The following is a 16,592-nucleotide window of genomic DNA, read 5'->3' as shown; positions in this document are numbered from 1 at the left end:
GCCCAGAATTAACACTGTTAGGATTGTTTGTTGTTATAAGTTTACCCTTTGTTTTGTTGAATGGCCACTGCAATAGTTCCTATCTTAGACACATGTGGAGCACTGCAAAATGGCAAAACATATTATACAGTTTCCTGGTATCCTGGAAACTCCCTTAGAGGTATTTTACGCACAGGGAGAATAAATGACTAACATCTGGATGAATACGTCAGACAGGCAGAAATAGTATCCCATGGACACATGTGGAAACCCTATGGTATCACCAGCCGGGGTTGCATGTGTGGTCATATCTCATACTGGGGATAACTGTAAGGTGATTAATTAAATCCTTGTAAAGTGCTTTGAATATATGATTGCAATGTATATTGTAAAATGGCAATAAAGATATGTTAAAAAAATAACATTCTTGGCAGAGCCAGGGGAGACAAAACAAGAGCGAGGTTACCTTGAACCAACTGTCAAAAGCAGTGCTGTGGCTTTGCTGGCAGTAAACGCACCTCAGTGCGGGCATTAGCTCAAGGCAAGCTGCAAAGCATGTACCTACAAGCTGTCCCTAGGCTAAACCCTTGTAGGTGATGGTTGTTGAAGTTCTGGTCCACCTAGAAGGGGGAAAAGAGAGAGAGTGTGCCTACAACCTGTCCCTGTTCTAAACATTCATGGCAAAGTGAGGAGATACAAAACGAGAGGCAGGTTACCTTGAACCAACGGTACAAAGGGGTGCTGTGGCTCTGCTGGCAGCAAACGCACCTCAGTGAGGGCATTATCTCAAGGCAAGCGGCAAAGCATGTACCTACAAGCTGTCCCTAGGCTAAACCCTTGTAGGTGATGGTTGTTGAAGTTCTGGTCCACCTAGAAGGGGGAAAAGAGAGAGAGTGTGCCTACAACCTGTCCCTGTTCTAAACATTCATGGCAAAGTGAGGAGATACAAAACAAGAGGCAGGTTACCTTGAACCAACTGTACAAAGGGGTGCTGTGGCTCTGCTGGCAGCAAACGCACCTCAGTGAGGGCATTAGCTCAAGGCAAGCTGCAAAGCATGTACCTACAAGCTGTCCCTAGGCTTAACCCTTGTAGGTGATGGTTGTTGAAGTTCTGGTCCACCTAGAAGGGGGAAAAGAGAGAGAGTGTGCCTACAACCTGTCCCTGTTCTAAACATTCATGGCAAAGTGAGGAGATACAAAACGAGAGGCAGGTTACCTTGAACCAACTGTACAAAGGGGTGCTGTGGCTTTGCTGGCAGCAAACGCACCTCAGTGAGGGCATTAGCTCAAGGCAAGCGGCAAAGCATGTACCTACAGCTGTCCCTAGGCTAAACATGTGTTGTGGATAGTTGTCGAAGTTCTGGTCCACCTAGAATGGGAAAAAGAGAGAGAGTGTGCCTACAACCTGTGCCTGTTCTAAACATTCATGGCAAAGTGAGGAGATACAAAACGAGAGGCAGGTTACCTTGAACCAACTGTACAAAGGGGTGCTGTGGCTCTGCTGGCAGTAAACGCACCTCAGTGAGGCCATTAGCTCAAGGAAAGCTGCAAAGCATGTATCTACAAGCTGTCCCTAGGCTAAACCCTTGTAGGTGATGGTTGTTGAAGTTCTGGTCCACCTAGAAGGGGGAAAAGAGAGAGAGTGTGCCTACAACCTGTCCCTGTTCTAAACATTCATGGCAAAGTGAGGAGATACAAAACGAGAGGCAGGTTACCTTGAACCAACTGTACAAAGGGGTGCTGTGGCTCTGCTGCTGGCAGTAAACGCACCTCAGTGAGGGCATTAGCTCAAGGCAAGCGGCAAAGCATGTACCTACAGCTGTCCCTAGGCTAAACATGTGTTGTGGATATTTGTCGAAGTTCTGGTCCACCTAGAATGGGAAAAAGAGAGAGAGTGTGCCTACAACCTGTCCCTGTTCTAAACATTCATGGCAAAGTGAGGAGATACAAAACAAGAGGCAGGTTACCTTGAACCAACTGTACAAAGGGGTGCTGTGGCTCTGCTGGCAGTAAACGCACCTCAGTGAGGGCATTAGCTCAAGGCAAGCTGCCATAAACTTACAAGCTGTCCCTAAGCTAAACGTGTAGTTGACTATTGTTGAAGTTCCTGGTCTACCTAGGAAGGAAAAAAGGAAATGTCTATAACCTGACCGTATGCTCCTCTTATTGTAAGAGTTAGAACTAGATCCGGATTCCTAGAGCGTATACCAAGATGCTTCCCGGGAGGTCCACAGATTTGGTATACCTTCTAGTCACCGACTTACCTGAATGATGTTTCTTTGGCAACATCCAACAGTCTTTCCAGCGTGACGTGATTGTTCATCTTCTTCACCTTCATCACAGTGTTCTCGTGAGTACGGTTTCCACCTTGTGAAGAAAAAACATAATTTAATGATTAAGTACTACAAGTCACACATCCCCAAATCACACCCATCCATTTATTTGCCCATTTACTATACAGAGTTGGATTGAAAGTAGCAATTTCAGAGGCAGAGCATTCTATCAGAAACTCTCATGCAGAACACAGTTAGTGAAACCATGTAGAGCTAAACCAAGGGCAATAAAATCACTTCCAAAAAGACATTGGTCACCCTAGCTCACCCCCAAATCAAACGCGACTGATTTTCCACTGGTTTATATCCACACACTTGTCAGACAAGACAGTATGCTTCTCTGTATCCTTTTCTGATAAGTTAGACTGCTATTTATTATGCAGGGTATAGCAGTTCCATTCACTCTGCACTGTCCGCAAGGTCATGCAAGGCTAAGCTCATTGTTTATCCAAGCTGAGATCAAAAGATAGTCACAGAACAGGACGCTGCTTCTAGAATAACTACCGATCTGACCATCCCCCTGACAACATGATACCAAGAGGCCAATGCTTGCTGGAGGTTCATCAAACAAGCCATGCAGCTAGAGGCCTGTGCATGATGTCAGATTTCCATGTCATGTCATGTTATCCCAGAAGGGTATTCTGGAGCTGAACCAGGAAATATTTAGGCCAGAGTAGGTGCTAGATCAAGAGCCAGGTCTTCACTTTCTAGTGGAATTCAAGCACGGAGGTGGTGACTCTGATGCACAGGGGGCGATCATCCCTGGCTTTAGGAGGGAGGAGAGCGCATGACTGCCAGATATGCTTCTGTATATGCAGGGGTGTGTGTGAGTCAAATACCAAGGTTCACAAACACATAATAAGGAGTCGGGCCAAAAACTGAATTTCTAATGAGCGACTAAGAGTGGAAAACTGCAAAAGATAATAGTGAGTAAAAGACACAGAGAGAGCACCAAGGCTGTTTAGGCCACTATAGGTAGATGACAGTTGGAGAAATGAGCTGGTTAATTAGTGTGGTGCATGACTTACCTTGAGACTGTCTTTACCTGTGAATATGCCATCAGATACCCAAACAACGCCATCCCCTTTCACAGGTGGCCCAAGAACAACACTCTACCAGCACTCTAAGAACTCTAAAATGCCTCTAGGCTCCCTCCACACAATTCTAACCTATACTTGTTAAAAGAAATGCTTTACAACTCCATCAGGGGCTGCAAGGACTATATAAATGCAAACCTTTTTCCCTCTTCTATCTCTCAGCTATTCTCCTCAATCAAAATAACTGACTAATATCCACCACTTAAATTACTTTCATATTGATTGATTGATTGATGCTTTATTTCGATATGCACATATCATAAAAGCAGTACAAAAGATAAAAACAGCATGTCGAAAAAAGTAAGACTGTACATTTAGTATAATAATAAAACACGTTAGGTCAGCATAAATTAGATAAAAAGAGAATTAAATTGATATGGACAGTCTTCTAATTCTAATCAACCAAGCCCATTTTAAAAACTTAGCAACAGCACAAACAATGGGAGGGGCTGTGTTAGTTAAAAGAATCCGGAGTGCAACGGAGTGCTGACGAGTACCCAGTTCTCTGCAGATGGGACCAAGCCAACGTGATCTGGGGCGACCATAGTCCGGGCATTCAAAAAGAAAATGTGGCACCGTCTCTGGCTTATCACAACAAAGAGCACAGAAGCATGATATAGGCTGGGATTTATTCCACCTCGAGCAAAAGTCGGCCAAGGGTAGGGTTCCTAACCGAAATTTGATGTACAAGGACCTATCCATAGCCACTGATATAATGTCCATGTACGGCTCATACATGACAGCGTCTTTTAGCAGCAGAAAAGCTGCGGTGGTTTTGCAGTGCTGCTGGCTTCTCAAACGCTTCATACAAACCCACTCCCAGAAAAGTTTTTTTAAAGTCTCCTTCGGGGGAGCGGAGTGGCTATGCCAGCAAGAGTCCAGGCCTAGGTCCCCTAAAAGGTGTTTTATGTCCTTCAGCCATTTAATGCTACGCCAACCGTCAGAGTGCATCACCTCTGCCAGACCATTGGCATAGGATTTTAGCTCCGTGACCCTCCACAAACGTGCCCAAAGCAAAAGGGGTCGAAGCCGAGCCTGGTCCCTTATGGCTTTGCAGCCAGTGTCCATGAGCACTGGGATGGTCGGGCTACTCGATGGAATGGCAAGGAGATCCTTGATGAATTTATTTTCAGCCTTGCTCAGTGAGTCAACTTTGCCCGAGCCCCACAGTTCCGCTCCATAAAGTGACGCAGGGACCGCACGTGCTTTATATATCTCAAGTAGAAGGGCAACACAATGTTTTGAAGAGTTGTTGAACTCCTTAAGAAGGGCGCCCCCCACCCTTTTGTGGGCCAAAGTCATTTTGTCAATGTGGGCAGTCCAGCTCATCACGTCGTTCAGTCGGATTCCCAGATAATCAAATTCTGCCACTCTTTCTAGAGGTATGGAGTTCAGAATGGGAGGGCGGCCAAGTTTGCGAGGTGGATGCATAACTAGGTACTTAGTCTTATCTACGTTGATGACAAGGCCCTTAGAGGTACAGAAGTCCTGAAAGCGGTTCAGCAGTGTCTGGAGGCCTTGGGGGGTTTTAGAGATGAGGAGGGTGTCGTCGGCGAACAACAAGGTTGGAATTTTTACTCCTCCCAGGGTGGGAGCGTCTGCTGGTTCGCCCAGTAGGTGATCTACCACCCCGTTAATGTAGAGGGAGAATAAGGTAGGGGCCAGAACGCAGCCCTGCCTTACTCCCCTCTCGACCCTGATCTTATCGGTCTTTTCCCCGTTCAATCCCCATCTAACCTGGGCATAGGTGTTGGTGTGCAGGTTGATAAGGAGGTTTAGTATGTACGGGGGCATCCCTAAACCGTAAAGAACCCTCCAGAGTTCCTCCCTAGGTACCAGGTCAAAGGCAGTCTTAAGGTCAATAAAGGCCAAATAAAGACTGCCTTTGCCCAGTACCACCACCTTCCAGTATAATAACAAGAGCCTGAAGACCTGTTCGATAGTTCCTGTACCTGAACGGAACCCAGCTTGCATATCGGACAGGATGTGATTATCGTCCACCCATTGGGAGATCCTCCCCAAAATGGCTTTCCCCGCCAATTTCTGGCTTGAATCTATTAGGCTTATAGGCCTATAGTTCCCGGGTAGATCCCGACTGCCCTTTTTGTAGATGGGGACCACCTCCGCACCTCTCCAGGAGTCAGGCACGTGGCCTCCCCCAATGATTGCGTTGAGGAGTGCAGAGATTAGTACCCCCCATTCTTCCGGATAAGCGCGGAGGATATCCCCTGGTAGGCCATCCGGACCAGCTGCTTTCAATGGAACCAGGGTTTTAATCTGCTTTGTTACATCCAAAACAGAAAAAAGTTCCAGGTCACGAACTAGGGTAAAGGGTGGGAGGTTAAAAGAATCGTTAAGTGGGCCTTCAACAGCAGAGTAAAGTTTTTGGAAGTGAGAGAACCAAGTCTGGGCATTGATGGTACAGGTCCTCCGGGTATCTTCAGGACGGTTCCTTTTGCCCACCATGTCCCAAAAACCTTTGGCATCTTTCCCACGACTGGCAGCCAGGAGGTCCTGCCAGAAATTATCCTCCCACTCCATCCTAGCATTTTTTTGGCATAGTGCATAGTGTCTTCTTGCCTCCCTAGCCATGGATGGTAATTTGGACTTGACTGCCTCAATGAGGAGTGACTTCGCCTCCCTACACTTCTGATTGTACCAGCCCTGTCCCGATCGTGAGCCTGGTTTCCTTCTGCTCGAATTAGCTGGAACTACAAAGAGGTCACTAATAGCCTGAGTTATGACACAGTACCTGGGTGCCACCTCCATCAGCCCTTCCTCTTGGGGGTCGAGATTGACTAGGGCTGAGGCAAGGAGCTGCCTAATGGCAGAAGTTTTCTCCTCTGAAAGTGCCAACTTCGCCCACTTTTGCCGTCTTCCACAGTTTGTAACCACTGACAGGTCCGGGGCGGGGTTACTAGAAAATCTACTCGCGGTGATATTAAGACACCTGTAGGACAGGGTGAGGGACAGGAGATTGTGATCACTCTCAACCGATGGTACAATCACCATGTCCTCCACCATGCTCCACAGGTGTATGTCAAGGAGAAAATAATCAATCCGTGACATGTGCCCTGGCCTGTTGTAGGTGTGGGCCCCTGCTTTGTCGGACCTTGTCCTGCCATTGGCAGCCCTGAGACCAAACTCCATAGCTAGTGAGTTGATCTGGAGGGCCACTTCTGTCCACTTTTTAATAGGACTAAGCTCGAGGGGCGGAATCCCCCACCCACTATCATATTCCTCTTGGTCTGTTAGGATTTCAAGGTCCAGGGGCTCAAAAGTGCAGTTCAGGTCACCCGCCAACAAGGTACAGGACCTATGAGAAGATGAGCGGAGCTGGGCTTCCAGACAGGCTATTACTGGGGATTCTCTGCCCCCCTTTGTGCCTCGGGCGTAGATGTTGAAAATGTTTAAGATGACTCGGCCCTGGGAGTTTCTCAGCAATATATTAAGGAGATCCGGGCAATTGGTGTCCCGCTCCACCACCCTGCAATTGAGTTTTGAGGCCACCCAGATAAGTAGGCCACCCGAAGGGCGGCCCCTACCAGTTGCACTATGTACTGCCGGCAAAAAGTGGGTGGAATATCCCGCCTTGTGTAGGGGCACCCGACTCCAGGTTTCCTGGAACAGGCATATGGAGTATTGCTCCACAAGCTCGTTCCAGTCCGGCAGCGCTAGCTTCCTCTCGAGGCCCGCCACATTCCAGCTGAAAACCCTAATCGGGGGGTCCGTCACAGCCGTAATGCGACAGTCCTCGACAGGGAGCGGTAAGTCCAAAACACCCACACCAGGGAGGCTAGCCGGAAGGTTAAAAGATGCCCCGGTCTCCCCTTGCTCTTCTACAAACTCGGCCGTAGCCTGAATTTGCGATGAGGACGAGGAGCTATTGGTTTTAAGGTAAGGTATTGGCTCAACAGCAGGGCTCGAAGCCACAGGGACCTCCCCGGGAACATCACAGAGTCAGCAACCCCAGGATCCCCAGTTCGGTATCACTGGAGCTAGGAATAGCTGCTGTGGGAAAACTCCCGGGGGAGAGTGGCCGTGAACGGTATTCTCCACAGGAAATTGGCCCCCAGGACTGCTAGTGTGGGTGGATTGTCCAAGGTGAGAGGAGGAAGTGGTCGTAATGGACCGGGGGTAAAAGAATGTTAAGTCGACTACGTCGATACCGTTCCAACCGTGGGTTGTCCTTGGGAGTATATCAGATGGGCAACCCTAACATCTTGGAAATTTATCACCACGCAATCCCCTTCAAGAGATTTTTTCCCGTTTCCAATCCATCCCACCCTGCGTACACCAAGAATTATACCATCCACTCCCGGAGGCAAGGGCCTGTTGGCTCTCAGCCAGTGGATGACCTTATTCTTAAGTGCCTGATGGTTTTCCTGCTGGGTACTCCTGATAGGGGGGACTTTGGTGAGGATAACAACATACGGGTGGCACTCAGGGGGGAGATTAACTGGGGGACACTTTCGTCTAATATTCTGAGGAAAACCTGAAGGAGGAGGGTTTGTTGGTGGGACAGGAATGGGTATAGCCTTAGGAGTTGATGCTATACCGCCAGTTGTAACAGGTGAAGCGGCCCCAGGTTGCGAAGTTGGGCCCGTCCCTCCCTTCTGATGTTGCCTTAGGCCTTGAATAGGCGCCGAGGTTGTTACTACTGGGGGGGGGATAGCATGCACTTGGGCAGCATGGGTGGAGACATTCGGCCTTGTCTGCCTAGGGCCATCCTCAGGGGCAACCGAGATAGTATTCCCAGAGACTGGTCGCTTGGGCGGCCGCGGCAACTGTTCTCCTGAAGGGGGTCTCACTGGAACCTCTATCCTAGTGTTCTTATCTATCCTGTCTGTCTTATCCTCACTGAGCTTTGGCTGAAGTTTGAACAGGGTTTTAAGGGAGAAAAAATTGTCCCTGGTTGCCTGTTCAAAGCAGTCGAGCCTATCCCCCAACCTCTTAACTTGGTCAGTAAGTGGTACCAAAAGGGACCTGACCAGCTTCTCGATCGACTCCAGAGAGGGACCCACATTGGCTAGGTCAGGCGCTGATGGGACCAGCAAGGAAGGTAATACTGTGTCAGCTACAATTGGAGCGGTAATGGGAATCCCTGAAGATACAGGTCCTACGACGCCCCGGGGGGAAAGACCCCTCTGGGGCGGGTACCTGGCGTGCTTAATAAGCGAGGATGGACAGCCCTTTCGAATGTTAATTGCCCTTTTCCCCTTCCTTTTGTTAAGCCCCTGAGTAGATCGAATCTTAGGCGGAGGTTGTGGGTCAAGAGCAGGAGCATCAGGGCAATGTTGGGACTGGTTGCCAGGTGGACATGCTATGGAAGACTCGGTGCAGGGCTCTATAAGCACAGCACAAGGGCTGGTGGAGTGATTACCAGTCTGCGAGCTTTCTGCCCCATCTATACCACCCTCTAATGGTGCAATGTAAGAATCCCCAGGTAGGTCCCCAGGCAAGAGTGCATGGGGAATGGAGTTTTGTGAGGACAACACTATTGCTGGAGATGTGGTTTTGGAGGGAGGAAAGTCAAAAGAAAGGCGCCGTTCTGATATGGCGAGTTCATTGTCGATGACAGCCGCCACCCTAGTGAGGAATTTGTCCATAGAGCCAAACATAGTGCCCCCAGGGGCACTTTCACCGCCACCCCTCAAGGCCTTACCGGAACGTGTTGACATGCTGGGTTCCGGCCCCACAGTGAGGTGCCACGAACTGGGACCTGTACGGTGGGTGTCAGGGGGGTGGCCCTGCCCTGCCTCCTCCTGCCCCGGACGGCCACAGACGGCCCGCCCTTTGCCCGGGCTTCGCTCGGCGTCCCGCTCGCGTCCCGCTGAGCGTCGAGCTGTTCTTAAAATAGGGGGCGTTGCAGGCGGGGGGCGTGTCTGATTGTGGGCGCGTCCGCCTGTGCAGCTGGGGAAGCAGGGACTCCTGGTCTTCCGAGTCCCTGCTTAGCGCCGACAAGATGGTCAGTCCAGGCGCCTCCCAGTGACAGCGCTTGGTTTTCGCCTCTCCCTCCTTCAAGCCGCGAAGCGGCACCCGCGGAGCGGGTGCGGCGAGAGGCAGCGGCAACAGGGGGCAGCCCAGCAGAGTTGGACCCGAGAGCACAGGGTCGGATGACAGCCTCCACAACTTCCAGGTGAGTCCCGCTGGGAGCAGAGCAACCCGCGCCTTTTCTCTGGTCAGGCGGGGGCGTGTCTGATTGTGGGCGCGTCCGCCTGTGCAGCTGGGGAAGCAGGGACTCCTGGTCTTCCGAGTCCCTGCTTAGCGCCGACAAGATGGTCAGTCCAGGCGCCTCCCAGTGACAGCGCTTGGTTTTCGCCTCTCCCTCCTTCAAGCCGCGAAGCGGCACCCGCGGAGCGGGTGCGGCGAGAGGCAGCGGCAACAGGGGGCAGCCCAGCAGAGTTGGACCCGAGAGCACAGGGTCGGATGACAGCCTCCACAACTTCCAGGTGTATTTTACTATACTAATTATCCACTAATCCTTTATAGTTTCTGGAGTAGCGTGCTACTCGCCAAAAGAGCACTGCAACACCCCATATGGGGTAACAAGTGTTATATTATTGTAAACCTTTTTCCCTCTTCTGTCCCTTCGCCAACCTTCTGAATCGAAATAACTGACTAACATGTCCACCACTCAAATCACTTTCACATTTCACTATACTAATTCACCACTAATCATTTTTGGGTTCTGGAGTAGCACGCTACTCACTGAAAAAGCGATTTGACGCCTGGTCAGGGATAGTAAGCGCTAAATAAGTGCATCATCACAGTAGAGGTTAACATTACAATCAAATTCAGTCGCCAGTATTAAACGTATTATCAGCTATTAAAAACTAACAGTGAAAATATATGTAAATACCTATTTCGCAATTAGCAGAAGAAAAATAAGTCATGTTGGTAATATAAGCATCGATGTAAAATTCATTCCCTGAAAGTCTCGGGAAGATTTGTCAAGCGGGGGCCAAGAAAAAAGTGAATGGACATTTGATATCATGTGAAGCAAAATACAGCTCGAAAAGGCGGAGATTGGCAGGAACAAACCTGGTATACAAATCTGGAGAGAACAGATCAAGCTGCAACTCAACGTTTGCTGTCAAACAGGAGGGTGAAGCAAAATGAGTTCTAGAATGGTGGAGGGCTGGTATCTCGTATCCCAGGTCTCGATATTCCAGCTGCCTGCGAGGGCTGCTTGGAAACGCCGGAGCTGGATTTCTCGGCAGGAGAAAGGCAGCGTCTCTCTCTCAGCGCGTCAGGAAGGCGGGGCAGCGCCTGTGGGCTTCGCTCCCTGCTGGGCTCCTCGGCAAGTCTCGCTGCTCCAATCTCGTCACCACCGCGTGTGTTTGCTTAAGGCAATGTCGGTAATATTTATACCTGAAAGGTGCCGAGATTGACGTAAGGATGGACATATATACGTCAATAAGGATGTCATACGAACGGGTTCGTTCGCACATTCTTTACTGAAGTTCTCGGTGAAATCAAAACAATGGCTACGGGAAAATCCCAGATCGCGGTAGGTTTGATTTGTTTTGAGAACTCCGTATGCCTTATCAGGGGCTGGAGGACTAGTGCTTGCCTAATTAGATGGCATGCGTTATGACCTAATCAGATAACGCGCTTCTGTCCTGTGGTGTGGCTCAATCAGATAGCGGTTTTTGCACCGTTGGATGGCTGCTAGTTAATTATTAACCAAACCAGGGTCAGGAGTAGGGGGATCGATACAGTACCTATAGAAATACATCACACCCACTCCACGTAGACTATGGCCATATTTACAAATCTAGGCATAGTAAAAAAACTAGTAGTGTTCGTGTATACTGTACCACCCCAAAATACATTCATATGCATTCTGAAATTTGGAATTATGAAATATACAAAACACAATTACATGTACTATATGCACTCAAGCAGTATAATAATGCTAAACATATAACACATATTATAAATCAGCATGAATAAAAAATGCGTAATTTACACATGAAATGGCTCTTAATACAGAAGAAAAAATTCGAGACCATTCCATCACAAAATATAACATACTTATGAACATGCTACAGGGTAGCTAATGTCTCTAGAGTACCTAAGAATAGAAAGTTAGTTCTCTAAGAATAGTTCTACCTTAAGCAGAAGATGAGTGTTCCAAAAAAATTTGTAAATATTATTGGATTTGAAAAGGGTTCCCGCTGTCTGAAAAAAATGGTGAGAAAAATTTCCATATCGCTTTATTTTCAAAGTTGGAGGACAAATTCAGGGTGTGGGGAACGCCGTGTGCTAGTTTGCTCAAAGTCATTCTTTCTGTTCTGGTGAAAACATCATATCATTTAGACTTTTGAAAAAACTGTCAACTGCTTCTTGCGAAAGTTCCATTAACTCGGAAAAAGTTGTTACCATGCTATGGTATATAAATAAATAATACCGGATCTAGGTTTTACTGGACATAGCAATGACAGATAGCTCAATAAATAAGAGTCAAGATTCGAGGTAGTAGGAGTTTTGCAGGTTTAATACAGCATAAAGGACAGGAACAGGACAACCTGCACGGGAACAGAATGGCAGCTGCCGGGGGCAGGAAGGGAAGAGAGCTCTAACTTTTAATAACAATGTACAACATATATATACTAAAACAATAGCATTACAGTGAATACAGTAGGCGTAGCAGTGGGTGGAGCAGAAGGCGTGACGCGTAGCAGTCGCGAAAGATAAGAGTGAAAGTGGGTGTAACAGGGCGTATACATAGACATGTGATGCAAACGTAACAGAATATGTCATGAATGGGGCGGAAACATGGAGGGGGCTACCTAAGGAGCCGGGACCTCTGACCTAATGGTGCGCGCAAACTGGCAATGACGTGTTACTAGGAGGAGCTGGGGGCTATGAACTCTGTGCTAGGAGCAGAGACTGAAGTCTGGAGAGTCAGGGCAACATGTACCTAAACCCTATCTAGTATCTAATGTTTAGAGAACATGTTGATATAAACTAGAAGTCAGGAGGGGAAAGGCTAACAGACTCTAAGACTGGAGCATGCATTATTCTACATGTAGTGCGTGATGAAGAATATTAAATGACCATTAAATACAGTATTTCTCTTACATAGAGACGTAAAGGCTAGACAATGACGGAAACTATTGATGCGATTCAGTAGCTTAGGAATGCAGAGAAGGAGGGCTGGACTGATAACTAGAATCATAACATACTCTTGGCAGACTCGTAGGCAGAGCCAGGCTGAGCCGGGCACTATGAGGCAGGAAGTAAGTGAAGGGTCGAGGATACAGGTGGGGGCCGTATCGCTCCTCAGCGAGGGTTCAGGAGACAGGAGCTGAATCTGGTGTCCGGGCCCTTTTGAGGCCTTGAAACGGGGACTTTACAATGAAATAACGTGCACACTGAGAAACGTGGCAACGTAGCTGTACATAGGCCTAATACTCGTAGCTTTCACGAAGACTGGAAACTGGCATACCAGAGATGGACACAACTGTAATTGCATCTTTAATCAAACATGGGGAGTACATATGCATATTAATCATGCACACATAACATAAGATGGAGGACACGTAGGGACACAGAACATGGCAAAATTTACTTTTCCACATTCCCTCCTTGTCACTACGTTTCCATCAGGAAACATCAATATTCATGATACCATCTATCATTTCATACAGTATCATTTGCTCGTCTCGAGTTTTCCTGGAACGGGATCTAGGACGGGACTTGGGACTAGGAATACAGGATGTAGCACAAATGCCGCAAATCGCAGGGCCACATTGTAAACAGAGGCAGCAACTGAATATGATCGCTACTGCAATACCTAGAAATGACAATACTTTCCATCCCCAGGCAGAAATTATACTCCAGAGCCAACCGGACCATGTCCAGGTGCCTGGATTCTGGTGTAACATATGGGCAATTTTATGAAGTCTGGTTATAGCTGAATAAACAGACGGCGCGTTATTAGGAATGAAAATGCAGCAACTAGATCCGATGACTCTACATGCCCCGCCCCTATCGGCCAGTATGACGTCAAGGACGAGACGATTTTGCAAAACTACAAATCTCATAGCAGATTGCTCTTCGGTTAAGTTACCTAGAGCAGAAGTAGTCTCATTCACTACTGCTTCAAGGGTTCTGGTTAACCTACGGATTAGCTTACTATTCTGGACAGGACCTATAAAGAAAAAGAATCCTTTATTAAAGTCTTGATACTGTTCTAGAGTGGTTTCAGTTTGATCGACAATCGGGGACTCGATCTCCCTTCTATGTCTAATGTGTACTAGACGTGTGTTTCTATGATAATCGGATGGGGCTAGGAAAACTGGTGGCAGTAGGAAGGCAATGTAACAGGTACCATCCCAATCGAGGGGCAGGCGAACATATGCGGTCTGACCACAAATAAAATAAGAATGACGTGAGGCTTTGAAAATAGATTTCCCACTGTCACTATACTTGATAATAGTAGTACAATCACTATGTCCTACATGTACGGAACCATTATTTCGGACACATAATTCGCCTTTGACTGGTAATACTGAAATTGCAGGTAAGTCTGGAGTAGTATCAGACTGAACATTCAGGACCATAAAATTCGAAGAATAATTACCTAAATTATACACTTCATTTTCTAGATCTAACCCGGTTCTATGGGGAAGACCTTGCTTGTCTGGAAAACATGTACTGTTAAGAAAAGACATATCTGTTGAGGATGACGTTAACGTGGACCATGCTCCACACAAACCATTATGTGAAAATGGATAAGGAAAGAGTGGCAGAACTCCCTTCGGTGTCTGGAAAGGGGGGAGTCGACCACACACCCAACAATTAGTGGCATTGCTGGTCTGGTGTGAATAATGTAACATGCGGATAAAGGAATTATTACGCATAGCAAGGCGGTAAGAGAGTTCATGAGGTGGTAGATCACTAAACGTGTGCTCTACTGTAACATTAGCAGACTTATTTACATGAGAAACTGGAAAACACAAATAAAATGCATAACTGGTGCAGGTAATCATGAGGCTGAGATATAGCAGAAAACATAAAATAATAGTGCAATTTTTAGAATTCTCACTAAATCTCTCTCTGTGGGGGTCTATTATATACATGTCAGAAACCGGTCTAACCGTTTCACCTAGGGGAGGACTTAGACAATTAAACTGGCTGACTTATTTTACTAGACCTTAATTTCGATTTATACTCCTGCTGCGGAGTTTTCTCTAACAGGGAGGGTTCAGTATCATTGTCTTTTGCGGGACAGTCCTTGAGAACAGTACTTTGGCAGTCCTTAAAATCCTGGGAAATGTTCTTAGTAACAGGTTTCAGTCCATAAAACTTTTTGACGTGCGACAGGTGCACCCACCCCTTGCGGCCTTCCAACTTCACGGCCGTACGGGTGGTAAGGAGGACCTGTCGGGGTTCCTTCCAGCGAGGCTCCAGCGGACTTGAACGATCAAAGTTCCTCACAAGAACCATGCATCCGGGAACGATTTCATGCGGTGCCACCTCGGTATTGTCTGGAAATGCGGCGGCAACCTGTGAACGACAAGAGTGTAGGGCAGACATCAAGGAAGCTAGGTAATCTGTCAGCATCTTACTTGAAACATCGGTAATACTTCGGGGTCTAGGTGTACCCCACATATTAGGGGGGCGGCCGAATACGACCTCGTACGGGGACAGACCTGATCTGGAATGTGCGACCATGCGCATATAAAACAAAGCAACTGGCAGAGCTACTAGCCAGTCCACACCTTTCTCTTTACATACTTTGGCAATTCGGATTTTCAGGGTCTGATTATGTCTCTCTACGAGACCGGCTGCTTCAGGATGGCGTACACAATGAAACTTCCACTGGTACCCTAATAAAAGGGAAACATGTTTCATAAGCTCAGATGAGAATGGCTGGCCGTTGTCAGAATACACGACCCTAGGGAGTCCATAACGGGGGAAGAATTCACGAACCAACTGCTTGGCAGTGGTCGCAGCTGTGTAATCTGGGACTGGATATGCCTCTGTCCATCTGGACAAAGCGCATACGACTACAAGGACATACTTGAAACCTCGACATCGCTCCATCTGAATATAATCCATCTGGAGGACTTCAAAAGGGTGGTCAGGAGGCTGGAATCCCCCTTGTTCCACCGGGACACTTTTACCTGGATTAAACTGACAACATATCATACAGGTACGGACTTTCTGCTTGGCTGCAGCTCGTAAATGCTTGTTGAACCAAATGTTCTGGATACTGTCTAACATAGCTTTTTCTCCTAAATGTGCTGGACTATGTGCGGTATTGATAATGACTTGAACCATCGAGTCAGGGAGAAACCATGTGGCTTTTCCCTTCGTCACCCATCCCTGATCTGTCTGGACCCCTCCTTGTTCGGACCATTTCTTGATTTCATCGGGAGTAGCATGCAACTGGATATCTATGACATCTTGAGTGGGGTCCTTAACTGTCATACATGTAGTCTGATCTGGAGTGGATGTCAGTGTCTTGCTAACTGGAATGTCGGGAGTCTGAGCTGTAAGCTTGGCTGTTCGATCTGCTAGATCGTTACCTTGAGAAATAATGTCAGTAACTTTCGTATGTGCCTTGCACTTCATGATAGCGATAGAAGTCGGTAAATGTATGGCATCTAACAGAGCTTGAATAAGGAGACCATGCTGAATCTTGGTTCCATGAGAAGTCATGAAACCTCTCTCCTGCCAGAGCACTCCAAAGTCGTGTACGACTCCAAATGCGTAACGTGAATCTGTATATATGTTAACTTTCTGGTTCTTGGCGTGTATGCAGGCTTGTGTCAGAGCAACTATCTCTGCTGCTTGAGCGGACAGAGTGTCAATACGATGTGTCTCTATAACTTCAGTGTCAGTAGTCACTGCATACGCGGCTACTAGATCTCCTGTACTTGTTCTCATGCATGAACCATCCACATAAAGTGTCAGGTCGGGATCTGGTAATGGGATATCTGTCAGATCTTGCCTTGGCTTTGTCATAGTGTTAACTACTTCCACACAGTCGTGTGTGGCGGGATTCGAATTAACTGACGGTAACAGTGTAGCAGGATTTAGAACGTTGCAGCGTCTGATTTCTATGTGTGGCTGGAACAGTGTCAATTCATAACCTGTTAAACGTGCAATTGTCAAATGCTGAGTCTGTGTTCGATTTAAAAGAACTTCCACGGAGTGTGGAACT

The sequence above is a fragment of the Lissotriton vulgaris genome, unplaced genomic scaffold, assembly GCF_964263255.1.
Source record: "Lissotriton vulgaris unplaced genomic scaffold, aLisVul1.2 SCAFFOLD_739, whole genome shotgun sequence".
NCBI classification, from domain to species: domain Eukaryota; kingdom Metazoa; phylum Chordata; class Amphibia; order Caudata; family Salamandridae; genus Lissotriton; species Lissotriton vulgaris.
This window is presented reverse-complemented; position numbering follows the sequence as displayed.